Source organism: Phoxinus phoxinus (assembly GCF_949152265.1).
Source record: "Phoxinus phoxinus genome assembly, chromosome: 10".
Classification (NCBI taxonomy): Eukaryota; Metazoa; Chordata; class Actinopteri; order Cypriniformes; family Leuciscidae; genus Phoxinus; species Phoxinus phoxinus.
Genome location: NC_136885.1, coordinates 20205759 through 20223308, shown reverse-complemented (window position 1 = coordinate 20223308; position 17550 = coordinate 20205759). Strand labels below are relative to the sequence as shown.

At 37.7% G+C, this 17550-nt stretch overlaps 1 protein-coding gene across 5 annotated transcripts in view; it reads right to left on the bottom strand.

Moving 5' to 3' along the window:
* Positions 1 to 16677, bottom strand: part of spaca6 (sperm acrosome associated 6) — a 53447-nt gene extending 36770 nt beyond the window's left edge. The window contains exons 1-2 of one of the 5 annotated variants that reach the window (XM_079626816.1): positions 16301 to 16677; positions 3459 to 3560 (exon numbers count right to left, since the gene is read on the bottom strand). The gene's annotated coding sequence lies outside the window, so the exon portion shown is untranslated. The remainder of the gene's footprint in view (positions 1 to 3458; positions 3561 to 16300) is intronic. The other 4 variants (XM_079626806.1, XM_079626817.1, XM_079626810.1 and 1 more) reach the window with 4 other exon arrangements.
* Positions 16678 to 17550: the final 873 nt, after the last annotated feature.

Genomic DNA, 17550 nt, shown 5'->3' with positions numbered 1-17550 from the left:
CATATTTATATGATTATGCTAATATGTTTGGTGGTATCTATAGGGATCAGACGGGAGATCGCAGTTGCACTGTCAAAATAAACCACTGAGACAAAGATGGACTGTAATCACTTTTCCTGACTTTTGATTGGTGGAATATTATTCTGTTTTCCTCTATTATCAAATCTTTACCAAAACTGCAGAAATCTACAAAAAAATATTACAACTAACTTCTAAAATCAGAAATAACATCCATTGATCAATCTTGACTCATCTGCCACAATAATGAAATATCTTTAAATTATCTTTATTTGCAGGCTCTTCTCAACAAATACTGATATGCAGTTTAAAACAATTAAATATTTCAGCATATATAATGTTCATATTCTTATAGACTATCATTAATTAAAGTTTTTATACTTTAATTCAGAAAGGATGCATTAAATTGATCAAAAGTGACAGCAAAGACATTTATAATATTACAAACGATTTATATTTCCAATAATAAATGCCTTTCATTTGAACTTTCAGATCATTAGAAAATCTTGCATTTTTCTAAATCAATGAATCCACAAAAATATTAAGCAGCACAACTGTTTTCAACATTGATAATAATAAATGTTTCTTGAACAGCAAATCAGTATATTAGAATGATTTCTGAAGGATCATGAGACACTGAAGACTGGAGTAATGATGCCGGAATTACATTTTAATATACATTAAAATAGAAATGTTTTTTAATGGTATTCTCAAAATGATTTTTAAAATTAAATTAAACAAATTATATATTTTTATCCTATTACCTTTTTATCAATTAGCATCATTAATTTAAAGCCAAGTAAAATAAAGTGCTTTAATTTTCTCTGAAAGCCCATTTTTAAGCGACTATTCTAATAATCAAATTGTGCAGTTCTATTCTTTCCACTAAGCATTCATCTGAAAATCTGCTGGTAGCTGCTCTTATCACGAGCACAAGCCCCGTATACACAAGGGACCTCATAGATCCTTTCATTTTTTTTTCCAAGGCAGAACTGTGCCACGGATACATTCATCTGTGCCTTTTGTTTGTGTGTGTGCGCCTATGCCTCCCCATAACTGTGCCGGTACCCCAGCATACAGCGGATCTATAGAACCTTTTGTACCTCATTTTTAGAGAGGAAATGTCGCTCCATCTTTCCCCCCTCGGTTGGCCCCTCACGGGTAATGCCTGATTGACCAAAGCACCTCTTAAAGGGGTCAAAGGGCAGACAAAACAGTCTGGTGTCATGGCAACCTGACTCTCGGCAACCAGAATGATAGGGTAGGCAGGGAGGGCTTTGAACAGGCTGTCCGTCAAATTATTCTCAAATCCCTCAGCTGGTTTTCAGATAGGAACACACACACAAACAGCAAAGTTTAAAATTTCAGTATATGTTTGATTGGAATACCATTTTTCCAGCATCAAATATTGTGCATCCCTTTAACTCACACAGTCAATTGCATCATTTAATTTTTTTTCTCTCACACTCACCACTGCATGATATACAGATGTCCCATTTCCTGAATGTTAATATCTTACGCTTGAATGTTGACTTTTATTATCTAATTTATGTTTCTCTGCTGGTGTGCAGCAATATGTAATTTTGTATCACGCTGCCAAATAATGTGACCTCACAACACATGACCAACTGTATGCGAGATATTGTCAATTAATTCAGGGAAAAAGCAGGAAAAAAGAAACAGGCTAAAGCTGTAGCGGAGTACATTTCCATTGACTAACACTTACCCTAAACCTATTTATGCATGTCTATGGCAAGCAAGTGATCCCTCCCTAGATGGATTTGGGCACAGTACCGGGTGAGTTCACAGTTCTTTGTGTTCAGTGGATAAATGGAAGGCAAATGCATTCAGATCAATACTATGCCGTGAGAGGGGCCCATGAGTGTGTGAGAGAGGAGGGGGAATTGGTGGAATTGGACAATGGAGCCACTGATTAATCATTCCTGTGCTGTTATTGACTTTCTGTTAAAGGGGTGAGTCAGAACCGAATTTATGTGAATGCGTGTGTTTACTTTCCAATATTTTAAGTACAAATTTGTTTGCAGTGTGCGAAATCTGATAAAACCTTTAAGGATGCCCTCAGAAAAAAATATGCATACAGTACATATAGTAAATAATATACAGTAGCCTATATACACACACACTACCATCAAACGTTTAGGGTCGGTAAGATTTTGTACAGTAATATTGTGAAATATTCTTACAATTTAAAATAACCTTTCTATTATAATATGTAATTTATTCCTATATTATCAAAGCTGAATATTCAGCATCATTACTCCAGTCTTCAGTGTCACGTGATCCTTCAGAAATAATTTTAATATACTGATCTGCTGCTCAAGAAACATTTTTATAAATGATCAAAGTTGAAAACAGTTGTGCTGCTTAATATTTTTGTGGACGCATTGATAAAATATATGAATTAAAAGTTCAAAAGCATTTATTATTGGAAATATAAATATTTGTAATATTATAAATAATGTCTTAACAGTCACTTTTTATCAAATCAATGCACCCTTTCTGAACTAAAGTAAGACTTTCAAATGATAGTCTATTTTAAAAATAAGAATAGAAACATTATATATGCTGAATTATTAATTGTTTTTAAGTGCATATCAGTATTTGTTGAGAAAAGCCTGCAAATGAAGATCATATAAAGACATTTAATTATTGTGGCAGATGAGTAAAGAATTGATCAATGGATGTTATTTCTGGTTTTAGAAGGTAGTTGTATTTTTTTTTAGTAGATTTCAGTTTAGGTAAAGATTTAATAATAGAGAAAAACAGAATAATATTCCACCAATCAAAAGTCAGGAAAAGTGATTACAGTCCATCTTTGTCTCAGTGGTTTATTTTTACAGTGCAACTGCGATCTGCCGTCTGATCCCTATAGATACCACCAAACACATTAACATAATCATATACATATGTGTATAGAAGGACCACATAAGCAATCATGGATAGTAAAAGGACTATCAAACATTACATAATTCCTATTTTCACTTGACTCCAGTGAACTAACCACTGATTTGCTGTTCAAGAAATATTTCTTATTATTGTAAATTTTGAGAACATTTGTGATGCATTATTATGTCTCTTTTTTTTTGTGGAATTATGATATTTTTTCAGGATTCTTTGCTGAAAATGAAAAAGGAACAGCCTTTATTAGATTTTTTGTTGTTGTAATATTATAAATGTCTTCACTGTGACTCCTTGCTGAATAGAAGTATTAACTTCTTTTTTTTAAAAATCTTACAGACCACCTTTGAACGGTAGTGTGTAAATATAATTTTTGTTAAAAAAAAAAATTCCCCCCTAAATAATGTAATTTTTATGTGATATTTTGGAATGGTTTTTCACACAGGATGAAGAGTTTGTGTTAACAGCACATGATAATGGGCATCCCATGAGGGGTTAAATACAGACACATATCAGCCTACCAGACACAACACAGGAGGTCGTCGGTCAAGAGTTGGGGGGAAGGGACGTGTCATTTCGCTGGCTTTGACATCTGACCTTCCGGCTGTGACCTTGAACATTGTCTGAAAGGGCAGACGGAGCACAAAAAAAAATATTTCTTTGAAAAAGTTAAGGCCCTATCATAGCGCAGAAACTGCGCTTGTTAAAATGACAATGAATTACTTCTAGCTTCTGGCCAAGGCGGCATCTCAATACTAGTTTTACTTGATCTTAGTCATTCGTTTGACACTATTGATACTATGGATCATGACATACTCTTATATCGATTGCAAAATTACATCGGTATTCAGGGACAGGCATTAGAATGGTTTAGATCTTACCTATCTGACGTTACCATATTGTTTAGTCAAACATGGAATCGTCCAAGTTAACATCTGTAAATTATGGAGTGCCGCAAGGGTCTGTTCTATGCCCTCTGCTATTTTCAATATACATACTGCCTCTGTAATATTATTATAAAACATGTAATGAGTTTCCACTGTTATGCAGACGATACTCAATTTAGGGATTTCATCTAGTCGTGATGAAATAAAGAACTATCGAAGTTGACAGAGTGTGATATAAAATAGTTGATGACCAGTAATTTTCTTCTATTAAATTCGGATAAGACTGAGGTATTATTTATTGGACCAAAAACCTCTACACAGAATCTCTTAAAATACAATTTGCATCTAAGGATGTACTGTTACTTAATTCTATACAGTTAAAGACCTGTGTGTTATATATTAGACAGCAACTTACGACAATCATATTTCAAATATTACAAAAACAGCCTTCTTCCACCTCAGAAACATCACTATGCTTTGGAACATGCTATCGGTTTCTTATGCAGAAAAGACGGTTCATGCATTCATGACCTCTAGACTGGATATGTGTAATGCTCTAGGTGGTTGTCCTGCATGCATCCTCAATAAACAAACTACAGTTAGTACAAAATGCAGCTGCTAGAGTTGTTACCATGTGATCATTAAGGGTGTCACGATTTCGATTTTAAATCGAAATCGATCGAAATTAAGTCACAATCTCGATCATCGAATTAAAAAATGGAATCGTCGATGCTGTCACGCCCCCATGTCACGTTCGGTCGGCTTGTCAAGCGGAAAAAAACACGCGAAATGCTGCGAGTCAACCTCCTCTGAGGGCCGCACACCCGACGAGAAGCGCCGCGTCTATGACAACTCGAGGTATCGCACACACCGGACGAGAAGCGCCGCGTCGCGTCTATGACAACTCGAGGTATCGCACACACCGGACGAGAAGCGCCGCGTCGCGTCTATGACAACTCGAGGTATCGCACACCGGACGCGCGCACTTTCTCAGTTTATGACCTGCAATATTATGTTTAAGGACATTATGGAATTAAGATCATGTCTATGTTATGAGGCTACTCTACAATTAAATACGTTGCTTAGTCTGCAGTCTAATGCACTTTATCTCAAAGAGCGTCCGTTAACTGAATGTATCCTGAAAATCCGATAACATCAGCAATTTCCATTCAACCAGCTGATTTCTGTAAATGTAAAAAATGTAGGCCTATATTGCAGCACAGTGTGAAGTCACGAGACAAATAAATGTATATAAAATGTATTAATTTAAAATAAATTTAACATAAAACTATGTAAATGGCGCACTGTGGCGCGGCAAGATTGATTTTGAACAAGGTCCTGAGCCGTTGCTGGGCGCCGCGGACAGACGCCGAATGGCGCCGCCGGTGTGTGTGTGTGTGTGTGAGTGAGTGTACACTCAGAGAATAAAGTGTTAGAATTTTAAAGACGTGGCTCTGCGCGACGGTTAAACTGTTTGTTTGTTTGTTTGTTGTGAACTTGAATGTCATCTTCTGTGAAGAAGGGGTTAAAGGAGAAACTATCGCAGGTTATTTTGCTTAAGTTTCCAATTGACTGAAGATATAAGTTATTGTTACATTGTGTTCTTAATAAATGTTTTAAATTTGACATTTGGTCTAAATTTGGTCTAAAAATGGCATAGCAACCTGTGCTTTAAAAAAAAAAAAAACGAGAATCGGATCGAACTGTGACCTTAGAATCGAAAATTTAATCGAATCGAGGATTTGGAGAATCGTGACACCCCTAGTGATCATATAACTCCAATTTTATAATCTTTATGTGGCATAAGCGGGTTTCTTTTCGGTGGTGACGCCACACACTCTCCTTTAAGAGCAGGCGTATACTCCAATAATGACAACAACGGTCGACTACGCCACCCCAGAGGACTGGGGACTAACCGCCCTAAGGGCACACAGGTTCGTTATCTATTACGTGGGTAAAGAGACGTGGGGCAACATATAGAAAAATATACTTTTATTTCTCTCATCAGCACTTCATAATAAATAGTTAAAAGGTCACAAGATTTTTAGAATCAATTTTACAGTAACGTTCACACAGTTTGTATCAGAAACACATTACAACAAACCTATATCTACATTTAACTAGTAGACCAGCAGCGGAGGTTCCTGGAGGTACAGACTAGCTACCAAATTAACAGGAGCCCCAGTAACCCCATACACGCGCCCACACACACACGTGAAGATTGGATGCAAGAAAACACACGGCCTAGGTGTAAATCACCACACACGATAGCAGCTAGCCCTCCCTCTCCGGAAACCTCCAGCTCCTGCAAAGAAAATAACACAAAACAATATAAACGCACAACAATAACAAGAAACCACAAAAAGGCACATACAAATAACTGTTCTCGTAAGAGAGAACAGTTAAAAACACGCATTTCACTCAGACTTAGCAGTTATGCATTACAATGCCCAGAGTGAATTATGCACCATAACAAAACAAACATTCATAAAGAAACTCCATGTACTGATGCACAATCAGAAGATCAAGCAGGTGGCAGCTGGTGAAGACAGACCAGCCAACCAACGAAGCACCAGCCTCGACCGAGGCGCATGACGGTACCGCACCAACGTGCACAGTTTAACGTTACTATAAAAACTAGAGGCAAAACAGCAACATAGTCACACTTAGCCGCTTCACGAGTTAATATTGACGCTCAATCCCATTAAGTAGGCAGGGAGAACCCTCAGATCTGCAGATAACCGCGGGATGGTCAATGTAACCAAACCATTCATGGTCGCACACCATGTCGGAATACAGCCACTCCATCAGAAACATAATCGCTGTGACACGTAGGCAGCGAGCGCACAGCAGACGCGAACAGTTTGAACCGTCGGCGGCAACAGATGACGTGACATCACGGCAATACCAAGACGCATATCAGGTCGCCAAAGCCCACTTTTATACTCCATACAAGGGCAGCCAATAAGCCGCACGCATGCGCACGATCTCCCAGTAGGTGGAGTTATTCCACCCTGCTACATCTACCCCCCCATTACGCATCGTCGTCCCGACGATGAACAAACCTCAGCAATCATCCCACGCTGAAAAAAAAAAAAAGGGCCGAGTCATCCTGGATATTACACCAGCAGATGACACTCGTTACCAGTCCCTTGCCACGACGGCTACACGACGAGAACACGAGGGAGTCACTAGCTCAGTCCCCTGCCATGACGGCTACACAACAAGAACATAATAGAGATACTGATTTCAAGTACTCTTGCCATGACGGCTACACGACGAGAAACATGGAGACACTTGTTACAAGTCCCCCAGCCATGACGGCTACACAACCAGAACACGAGGGAGACACTTGCTACAAGTGCTCCTTCCATGACGGCTACACGACAAGAACATAAAATAGAGATACTGATTTCAAGTACTCTTGCCATGACGGCTACACGACGAGAAACATGAGGGAGACAATAGCTCAGTCCCCTGCCACGACGGCTACACAACAAGAATACGAGGGAGACACTTGCTACAAGTGCTCCTGCCATGACGGCTACACGACAAGAACATAAAATAGAGAGATACTGATTTCAAGTACTCTTGCCATGACGGCTACACGACGAGAAACATGGAGACACCCGTTACAAGTCCTCCAGCCATGACGGCTACACGACGAAAAAAACACAAGGGAGACACTTGCTACAAGTGCTCCAGCCAACCAACGAAGCACCAGCCTCGACCGAGGCGCATGACGGTACCGCACCAACGTGCACAGTTTAACGTTACTATAAAAACTAGAGGCAAAACAGCAACATAGTCACACTTAGCCGCTTCACGAGTTAATATTGACGCTCAATCCCATTAAGTAGGCAGGGAGAACCCTCAGATCTGCAGATAACCGCGGGATGGTCAATGTAACCAAACCATTCATGGTCGCACACCATGTCGGAATACAGCCACTCCATCAGAAACATAATCGCTGTGACACGTAGGCAGCGAGCGCACAGCAGACGCGAACAGTTTGAACCGTCGGCGGCAACAGATGACGTGACATCACGGCAATACCAAGACGCATATCAGGTCGCCAAAGCCCACTTTTATACTCCATACAAGGGCAGCCAATAAGCCGCACGCATGCGCACGATCTCCCAGTAGGTGGAGTTATTCCACCCTGCTACATTTACATTGGCTACCTATTAAGTTTTGTATCGATTACAAAGTATTACTACTGACCTAAGGCCCTAAATGGTTTAGCTACTGTGTATTTAACCAATCTTCTATCGCCCTACAATCCACGGTCACGGTCACAAGACTCTGGACTTTTGGTAGTAGAGTTAGTATCTGATAACACTTTATTTTGATGGTCCCTTTTGTACATTCTGTTCACTATAAGTAACTTTGCAACTACATGTGAACTAACTCTCATTGAAGTATTAGTAGACTGTCTGCTTAATATCTGCTAACACTTTATTGTCTTGGTCCTCCAACAGATATTCTACTGACTATAAGTAACTTTGCAAGTACATGTCAACTTATTCTAACCCTAACCCTACCAGTCTACTAATGCTCTACTAACACTCTAATGAGAGTTAGTAGACATGTACAGTAGGTGCAACGTTACTTATAGGCCCTAGTCAATAGAATGTGTTACACGGACCACCAAAATAAAGTGAAACTGGATATCTAAGTCCACTAAAGGAGGGAGAGCATTTTCACATTTAGCTCCTAAACTCTGGAATAGACTTCCTAGTAATGTTCGAGGCTCAGACACACTCTTACCAGTTTAAATCTAGATTAAAGACATTTCTTTAGCCAAGTATTAACAAAATGCTCCTCATAACATTGTACTCCAGTTATATCAGATTCAATCTTTTGCTTGAAATGTTATTAACAGTAGCTACGCTAATTATTTTCCACTTGCATTCCTGTTTCTACCTTGAAATGCCAAGGTAACTAGAGAGTACGCCAGCTCCAGTTTGAATCCAGCCTCTTACAAAGATTTCAGATGCCCCACCACCTGTGAAGTGAAGACGGCAACCCCTGTGAGGATTTCAGATGATGCCAACTCTGAATCAACATGCACCCGTGCCAAATCTATATATCTAATCATGATGATCACAACTTGTAATAATTGATTTAATGAGATATATTTTTCTGCCTGAAATAATACATGATATTAGCTAACTGCATGATTTGTATTATCTAAGAACTGTACATTTTTGACATATGGACATTACTTTGACAGTCACCTCTGATAACAGATCACTCTAATTTGTGATGTAGAAACATGCATTTTTCTGTAAAGCTGCTTTGAAACGATACAGTATGTATGAAAAGCGCTATACAAACAAATGTATTGTTCTCTGTTTTTCGGATAAACATCAATCATGTCAACTTTACCGGTAAACTTTACATAACCATTTGAATCCACTGGCAGAAAGGGTCAGGCTGAAATCTACAGCTTGGTGTAAAGCCAACAAACAAAGTTCACAGAGTAACTCTTTTTCCAGTATTCGAATCATTAATGCACTAAAATTGTCATCATATTAATTAGGAAATACTACAGCTGAAGTGCTATCAAAAATAATTGAAGAGCCAAACATGCTCTCTCACTGTGACCAAACCAAACAGTGAAACTGAATACATCATGCTACAGCGCAAATCTACTTATCTTATATAATTTTTACTACCATGTTTTCTATTAAACTTCTCCTTGAACTTGAACAATGCACAAGTGTTTGCCCTTGATCTGTTTCCTGACCTCTCTCTGCACAAAGCAAACGTCTTGAGGAGGGGAACCATGGTTACGGCTTTCATCTTAAAGTGTAGTTCCTCAACACTCCATCAAAAGCCACAGCTGCGTTTTAACCAACCATCTCTTTCATTGCCACTGGACTAGTCAAAAATAGTCATTTTCCTTATCTATTCCTCCATAAAAAGACAAATGCAAACGGTCCAATTACTGTCCCTCTAAGGTTTTTCAAACTACTTTTGTTTATAACAAATACTTTTATTTAGCAAGGATGTATTAAAATTTTCAAAAAGAAGCAGTAAAGACTTTTATATTGTAAAACATATTCTATTTAAAAAAAAAATGCTGTTCATCTGAACTTTCGAACGTTCAAAGAATCCTGACAAAAATGTATCAAGGTTCCCAGCAAAATATTCAGTAAAGCACAACTGTTTTCAAAATTTATTTAATAAGAAATTTCTCTTGAGCACCAAATCAGCATGATGTAATGATGCTGAAAATGCAGCTGTGCCATCGCTGGAATAAATTACATTTTAAATATTAGTAATAATATTTCAAAGTATTATTGTTTTACTGTATTTTTTTTAAAATTCACCAATACCAAACTTTTTAACGGTACTGTGAAATAAGAAAAATACTTTCAGACCCTCTTATTTAATTTATTCCATCTCATTTTAAAATGAAAGCAAAACACTCATTCAATCGATTTGCTATGTTAACAGCAAACAAAAATGTTTAATAACCCCGAGATGGGAGACACAAGTGATTACAATTTAACTTATGACAATATGAAGGTCTAATAAAACTTGGTTTTACAAGAATGAAATGTATTGGACTAGCTGTCTAAGCTGTAAATTCTCCAAGAAGGAAACAGCATAAATCTCCATAATTTCAAACATTTAAAACCATTAAGAAAACTGTTAAGACTGTGAAGCTCAAATCTTCAGTCATAGATTTTGATATTGCAACAATAAATGCAATGTAGTTGACAAGTCTAAATATAACAATTTATCATTAATTCAGATGTCAAAATAAACCTAGTTTCTCATTTGTTTTCATAATTTTTTCTAAATGGACTAAAATATTGTTCAAATCCTTTAAAACTCTGCCTCTCTTTTCCCGGATCCTGAGAAGAGCATAAAGACACATATTGAGCTTTGGGGACGGAGTGTGACATAAATAAATAAATTCTGGGAGCACACACAAACAAACACACACTCTCTCACACACACACACACACACACACACACACACACACACACACACACACACACACACACACACACACACACACACACAAAGAAATAAGAGCCTGGACAGTGCAGAATTAGAGGATAAGATAGCAGAGACAGGCAGGAGATAGGGATGCAGACCTGAACAAGGAGCAGACACAGATGGGAGAGAGAGGCAGGTAAGAGAAAGGTATCTCCACAAGAAAGACAGGGATACACCACAAATAAAAGAGCACTGAGGACACAGGAACAAAGGTACAATTGAAAAGCGGGTCGACCCTGAAGCTGCAGGCCATTTGTTCAACTGAATTTCTAAAGTTAAAACCAAATATCGCCCTGTTTTCGCTGGTGAATGTGTACATAATACCCCAGTTTGCATATCTGCACACTTATGAATCAGTGCATGTGGCTACCTATGAGTGCTTATGTCCTTGCCGCCTGGGTTATGTTTCCCTGTTTTACTTCAATTTATAAGAAATTCTAAGAGAATAGTTCACTCAAAAAAACAATCATAAAGTTTTGAAAAAGACAATGACGAGTGAGTCAATTTTTTATTTTTGGGTGCTAAATACTTTTGAATGAGCAGAGCACATTTGGGGTCGTTAAGATGTTTAATGTTTTTGAAACAACGCCTACAAAGGATGCATGTATTTGATAAAACATACAGTAAAAACAGTAATATTGTGAAATATTGTTACAATTTAAAATAACGGTTTCTATTTGAATATATTTTAACATGTAATTTATTTCTGTGATGCAAAGCTATATTTTTCAGCATCAAGTTTTCAGTGTCACATGATCCTTCAGAAAACATTCTAGTATGTGATTTGGCGCTCAAGAAACATTTCTTATTATTATCAATGTTGAAAACAGTTTTGCCACTTAATATTGTTATTGAAACCATGTTAAAAAAATGTCAGTGTTCTTTGATGAATAACATTAAGGAGCAGCATTTATCAGTTTAGTAATGCGTTTACGGACACATCCTTGCTAAATAACAGAATAAATCTTACTGACCTCATATGGTAATGTAGAGGTACTCCCTCTTTACTTTATCAGAGCTGAGTTAAATGGCCGGCATCTGGTAATAAGAAAGATCTTCAACATAAATCCTACACAAACACAAGCACCAGACGGCAAGAGTGAATAGTGCATGTGGCTAGATTTATATAACACAAACACACACATACAGCTTTTCTTCATTTTCACCCAACCCCCTACACCGCAGTCGTCTTAGCAGGAGAGAGGGGAAACAAAGAAAGAATGAGAGGATGCGAAACAATTTCATGTCGGAAAAGTGAAGGTTGAAAAATGAAAATCAGACCTAGCTAAAGGAAAAGAAGGGAAGTGGAGAAGGTGAGAAAACAAGAGAGAAGATTGCCAGTGAGAGAGTTTGCTGAGGCAAGCAGCAGCGCTGTGACCTACTAATGCAGAACTGAGGAATTCTCATTGCTGACCCGAAACACATTCCTCTGGACTGCAGATATTAACCCCCACGCGACCACTGTACGCACACACACCCGCAATCGCTTTAGACACACTAGCAAACCTCACGTGCAATTATACAGTCACTCAAGACATAATATAATTGTCACTTGGTCATGCATATTAACACTTCTATGTCACCTTGTGTAAACCAGCATAGCGCACACTGAACACACAATAGCCACGGTACCATTTCTTCTCCAGCAATTTGTAAGTCAGCACTCCAGGTAAACACACACTACAGCAGTCAGGCAACTGTTAATTAGCCCCATACTGTCAGCACATTTGATTATGCAGGTGCAAAATATCACATGAAAAACAGCTCCACAGGAAATACTGCCTCTGAAAGAAAATATATATTATTCTTAAAGGGATAGGCCTAGTTCTCAAAAAAATAAACTAAAACTCATCATCTTTTACTCATCCTCAAATTGTCTTGGTGTATTTCTGGCCACACAAAGGAAGTAAGTGGGGTCCAAGTGGGGTGTTTTGTTTTGGACTTACTTCCATTGTGTGAGCAAAAATAGCTAAAACGTTCTTAAAGATAGAAAGTCATACAGATTGGAATGATATCAGTATTATTTCTATACTGTTATAGTATTCATTCAATCTTCATTTTAATTGTAGTTTAAGTTTTAGTAATTTTGTCACTTTTGGTATATTATTATTATTCAATTATTTAGTAGCCTATTATATTTTAATTTTATTTCATTTGTAGTTTTAATACATTTTAGTACTTAAACTGAAATTTATTTATTTCAGTTAGTTGTCAAGGTACAATTTATAAGGTTTATGAGTTTTTCATCCAATACTAAATAATATCACATTAATTAATAATACATTTTATTAGCTTTATTTCAATTACCGAAAATACTTTTAATAGTAATACGATTTAATAGTTAAAATACATTTTTCAAATTCTGCAATTTGAATGACAGAATAGTTATTTTTATGGTAACCCATCCATTAAAATGTATGATTACATTTGATGAATCGAAGTGACTGAAACACTAAACTGAAAAAATATACTGAATTAGGGTTTGCAGTTATGATCAGCATCTCAGGAATCAAATTAATTAGATGAGAACAGTAGTATTGAATACCTTTTTCCAAGCAAGAATGTAAGCCTTTTAAAGAAGAAAGAAAAGTTTGCTTGCCAGACTATCTTTAATACAACTGAAAGTTAGACCGGATCATTTTTCAGAAATGTTATATAGATAATTTTTTTGCTCAATTTAACTTACTGCACATCCACCTGTCATTTAAAAAAAAGCATCAGCTCTAAAACAAATGTCTTAATTCAGCCTAGTTTGGATGGTGAAGTGGGTTGAGATTTGATGAAAGAAATATTTAGACATGAGTCACTAAGGTTACCTAAAATGTGTACACAATATCTAGTCAGGAATTTAGGCCAATTAGAAGTGTTTGCAGACACATTTGATAACAGAAGAACGAGGCAAATTGTAATTTATGTTCCATTATATGTAGACATGATATATTTGAACAAAGAGGAATATCGTTTTTTCTTCACAATAACAAATGCACAAGCCAAAATATTCAGTCATGAACACATTCGCATTGGCGGTCCACTATGTCTCTGTTAGTATTGTTTGTTTTTTTGTATTCACAGCTAAATTTATTTTCCACATTCTATTCCACAGCCAGAAATTGTAGGAGAGGAGGCAGCGCTGATGTTCAACCTATTGATTTCCTGAGCACTTCAGTAAGGGCGGGCTCAAGCAATCTGAGACACTTGAACATATGGAGAGTCAATGGCCATTATACTGTTTTGTACTGGTAGTATTCAAGACTGGAGGCTCAAGGTGATTTATTTGATGTACTGAAACCGATGTGGTAGTGTATAAAGGCAGTTTCGGGCCAATGAAGAATGCCATTTCAACTGAGAGCCACAATTCAAGGAAAACAGAGATGGAATAGAGATTTCGAAACACAAAATAATAAAGAAATAAAACAGGCTACAGTATATTATTATTTAAACAAAGCATATTTGGTACTTAACTAACTCTCTCCCATTACTTACTTTTTATGGACTTATATATATATATATATATATATATACTGTATAAATATTTTGTATATATAAGTCCATAAAAAGTAACTAAGTAATGGGAGAGAGTTAGTATATATATAGATATATTCCCAAATTGGAACATTCATTCCTTTAAAGGTTTGGTTGACTCAGAGCATGAGAACGTGAGTGAAGCAGGGATGGTCAAATATAATCCATATTCTGTATGACACTATAACCTAAAACAGGCAGTTGAACAAATATCCCTAAAACTCAATTTTCCCCCTTACTGGTGCCTAGCTAACTCCCTCTGTGATGCTGTACATAACTGACAGACATTTGATCAGTGGTTCTCAACATTTTTGACTCAACAGTTTTCAAAGCCCAGTTGTTTTCCAGTTGTTCATGTTGGATTAAGGATAAGGACATTTTACATTTATAGAATAAATAGAAAAGAAATGCATATTAAATATAAGATTTTATTCCTTTATATTTTTCCAGGTCTAGAAATCACACTTTTAAAATGAGTCTTCCTTATATATTCATATTTTCAATAAGCATTATAAATCTGGTTCTTCATAGACAAAAATATAATTAAAATAAGAAATATCTTGTTTTTTTGTTTGCTTTTTGTATATTCTTATTTTAATTTATCATTAACTTATCTTGAGGCTCCCCTAGAAGGTTGCTGAGGCCCCCTAGTGGGCCCTGGACCCCTAGTAGACAATTGGACTTCGTTCGCTCAGAAAGTTTTTTACATTCTCTCATTTCTTACATGGATTCATGGTGCAGATTGAGGAATAAAGTGTAAACAGACCCTGTTCAAGCGTCTTTCCCATTATTTTCTACCTCAACTCACCTTTATCACTAAACCGAATTGTCATCTGTGATTTTAAAGCTTTAAGGCAGTAAAAGCAATGTACATTTGCGATTAAATGATACACTGTAAAAATAAAAAATAAATCTCATAGTACTTACAAAAACACACCATTTTTAAGAACATAAAACAAAAAAAGTAACTGGACAGGGAACTAAACCTAAAAGCTCTTAAATTCATCTCCATAAATTTGTTGAAAGCAAACATCATTTTAGGGCTGTTTTTAACTGCTAAACTGCTATTACGCTTTTATATGTCGGCGGGTTAGCAGGAACCATCAGGTTAAGGGCAGTAGAGGATAATCACCGTGGAGACAAGTATGCAGTCAGACATGAGATATAAAACACATTGGAAAGACAGAAGACAGGATAGCATGCTGTTACAAAATTATAAGAACAGGATTTACAAAGAAAGAGAGAAACTGTTCACCGTTGTATTCATTGGTTTGATAAACAAGCGTTACAGCGGTAAACCTTCTTGCAAGGGCGCAGACGGAGGAAGACAGAAAGCGGGGATGAGGGGTGATGGGAGGAGCGTGGTACGGAGAGAGAAGAGGGGACACCCCAATAAAGGAATTACGCTACATTTCAAACCAATACAGATGAAACAAAAGTGCCACAAACTGAGAAGGCCAGGATTGACTTTGCATAAAGATCGCACTCTCTACAAGTGCATCAGTGCAGAACTAATTTAACTGATGCAAACCGTGAGTACTAAACCTTTTATGCGATCAACTTGACCGGGCCTCATTTTAGCCTTTTGGAGAAGTCATGGATATTAGTCTATGATGTTAACAATAAAGTCTCGAACAGACATACAGTACACAACCAAAGCGAATACGTGTCGCACAAGAAAACAGAGTGAACATGATCGCTGCAGGGATGAAAATGTGATGGAAGAGGAAGGAAAAGTACTTAAAGTCTCCAAACAAACACATGGTTAATTTTGCACACAAAGAAGCAGAAAGGGCAGTTATAAGCTAACAAAAAAAACGGGAAAGATATTGGAGCATATTAGCATGAAAAAAAATATGACAAGAAGCAGAATAAGACAGATGAAAAATTAAGGCAAGAAATGACCAAAACAAAAGCAAAGTGAAAAGCAAAATACCAGCAAGTGTTGGAAAAGAACGGTGGCTTCCTTTCCCCCGATTTTGCCCACTTCCAGGTCAGCCATCCCTCGTTTCTCCTCTTACAGGTTCCTCTCCTACTTTACTCTTCTCCCTCTCGTATTTCACGTTTCTGCCAGTCCACTCTCCTCAGTCCTGCTCTCTTCGTTTACCCCCTCCTTCCTTCTCTCTCTCTTTCTCCCTCGCTCTCTCTGCCTTTTCATCATTCCTCCTCACAGACACCACTCTCTTCCGCTTCCTTCCTTTCTTTACGGATAAGTGTAGAGAAGAGGGAAGGGGGAGGGAAACCTGCACCGTAAAGAGAGCAAGACTCGTGTGTTACAAGTAAAAAAGGGCCTCTCAATGAGAAACAGGCTATCTCAGTGTGTGTGTGTGTGTGAGAGAGAGAGAGAGAGAGAGAGAGAGAGAGAGAGAGAGAGAGAGAGAGAGAGAGAGAGAGAGAGAGAGAGAGAGAGAGACGCATTGAGCCAGTTTCTCCACCCGTTGGGAGAAGCAGAAATACTAGATGCTCTTAAAGCGGTGCGTTAAAAGAAGACCCGATGAGAGACGAGCTAGGAAAAGAAAGAACAGTGGTGTTTAATAGTATGGAGAGAGTGAAGGATAGGAATACAGGACAGATCGAGATGGAGCGAGAGAGAGAAAGGGGGGTGGCTTCAGACAGAATATCTTAGTGGGAGGGAAAGAGGAGGAGAGTAGCTGTGAAGAGAAATCAAAGGGGTGGATTTTACTCCCCGTCTTCTCTTGTTCACTTTTTCTCTCATTCCGAATCAATGTGCTGTTAAGGATACAGCAGCATACAGATGACTCCTCTCGGCTTAGTTACCGCACGTTTTTTTCTCAGCTCTTCCACTTGGTCAGGAACATGTCATCTTGCACATGAACTTGAAACTCTCCCCCTGGTATGCAAGCCCATCCTGGCCTCTCCCTGCTTGAGAACTCCTGCAGGAGAAACACACTGAACTGAGTCTGGGGGACAAGAAAAAAAAGTGAACATTGATATGCAGAGCAGCGAGGTGCAGGACCGCCAGAACAATATCCTGACATGGCAGGTTCCATTGTGATAAAATACCCCATATACTGTGACACAACATGACCCGCTTTTGGTTTAAAATTTTTGTTATGGCCTATTTGCCTACATACAGTATGAGAAACCATTTACTGGAGTAAAAAGTGTGACAACCAGCCCCGATCTTCACCAAATGTATATGATTATACAGCCTCCCTCCTCACC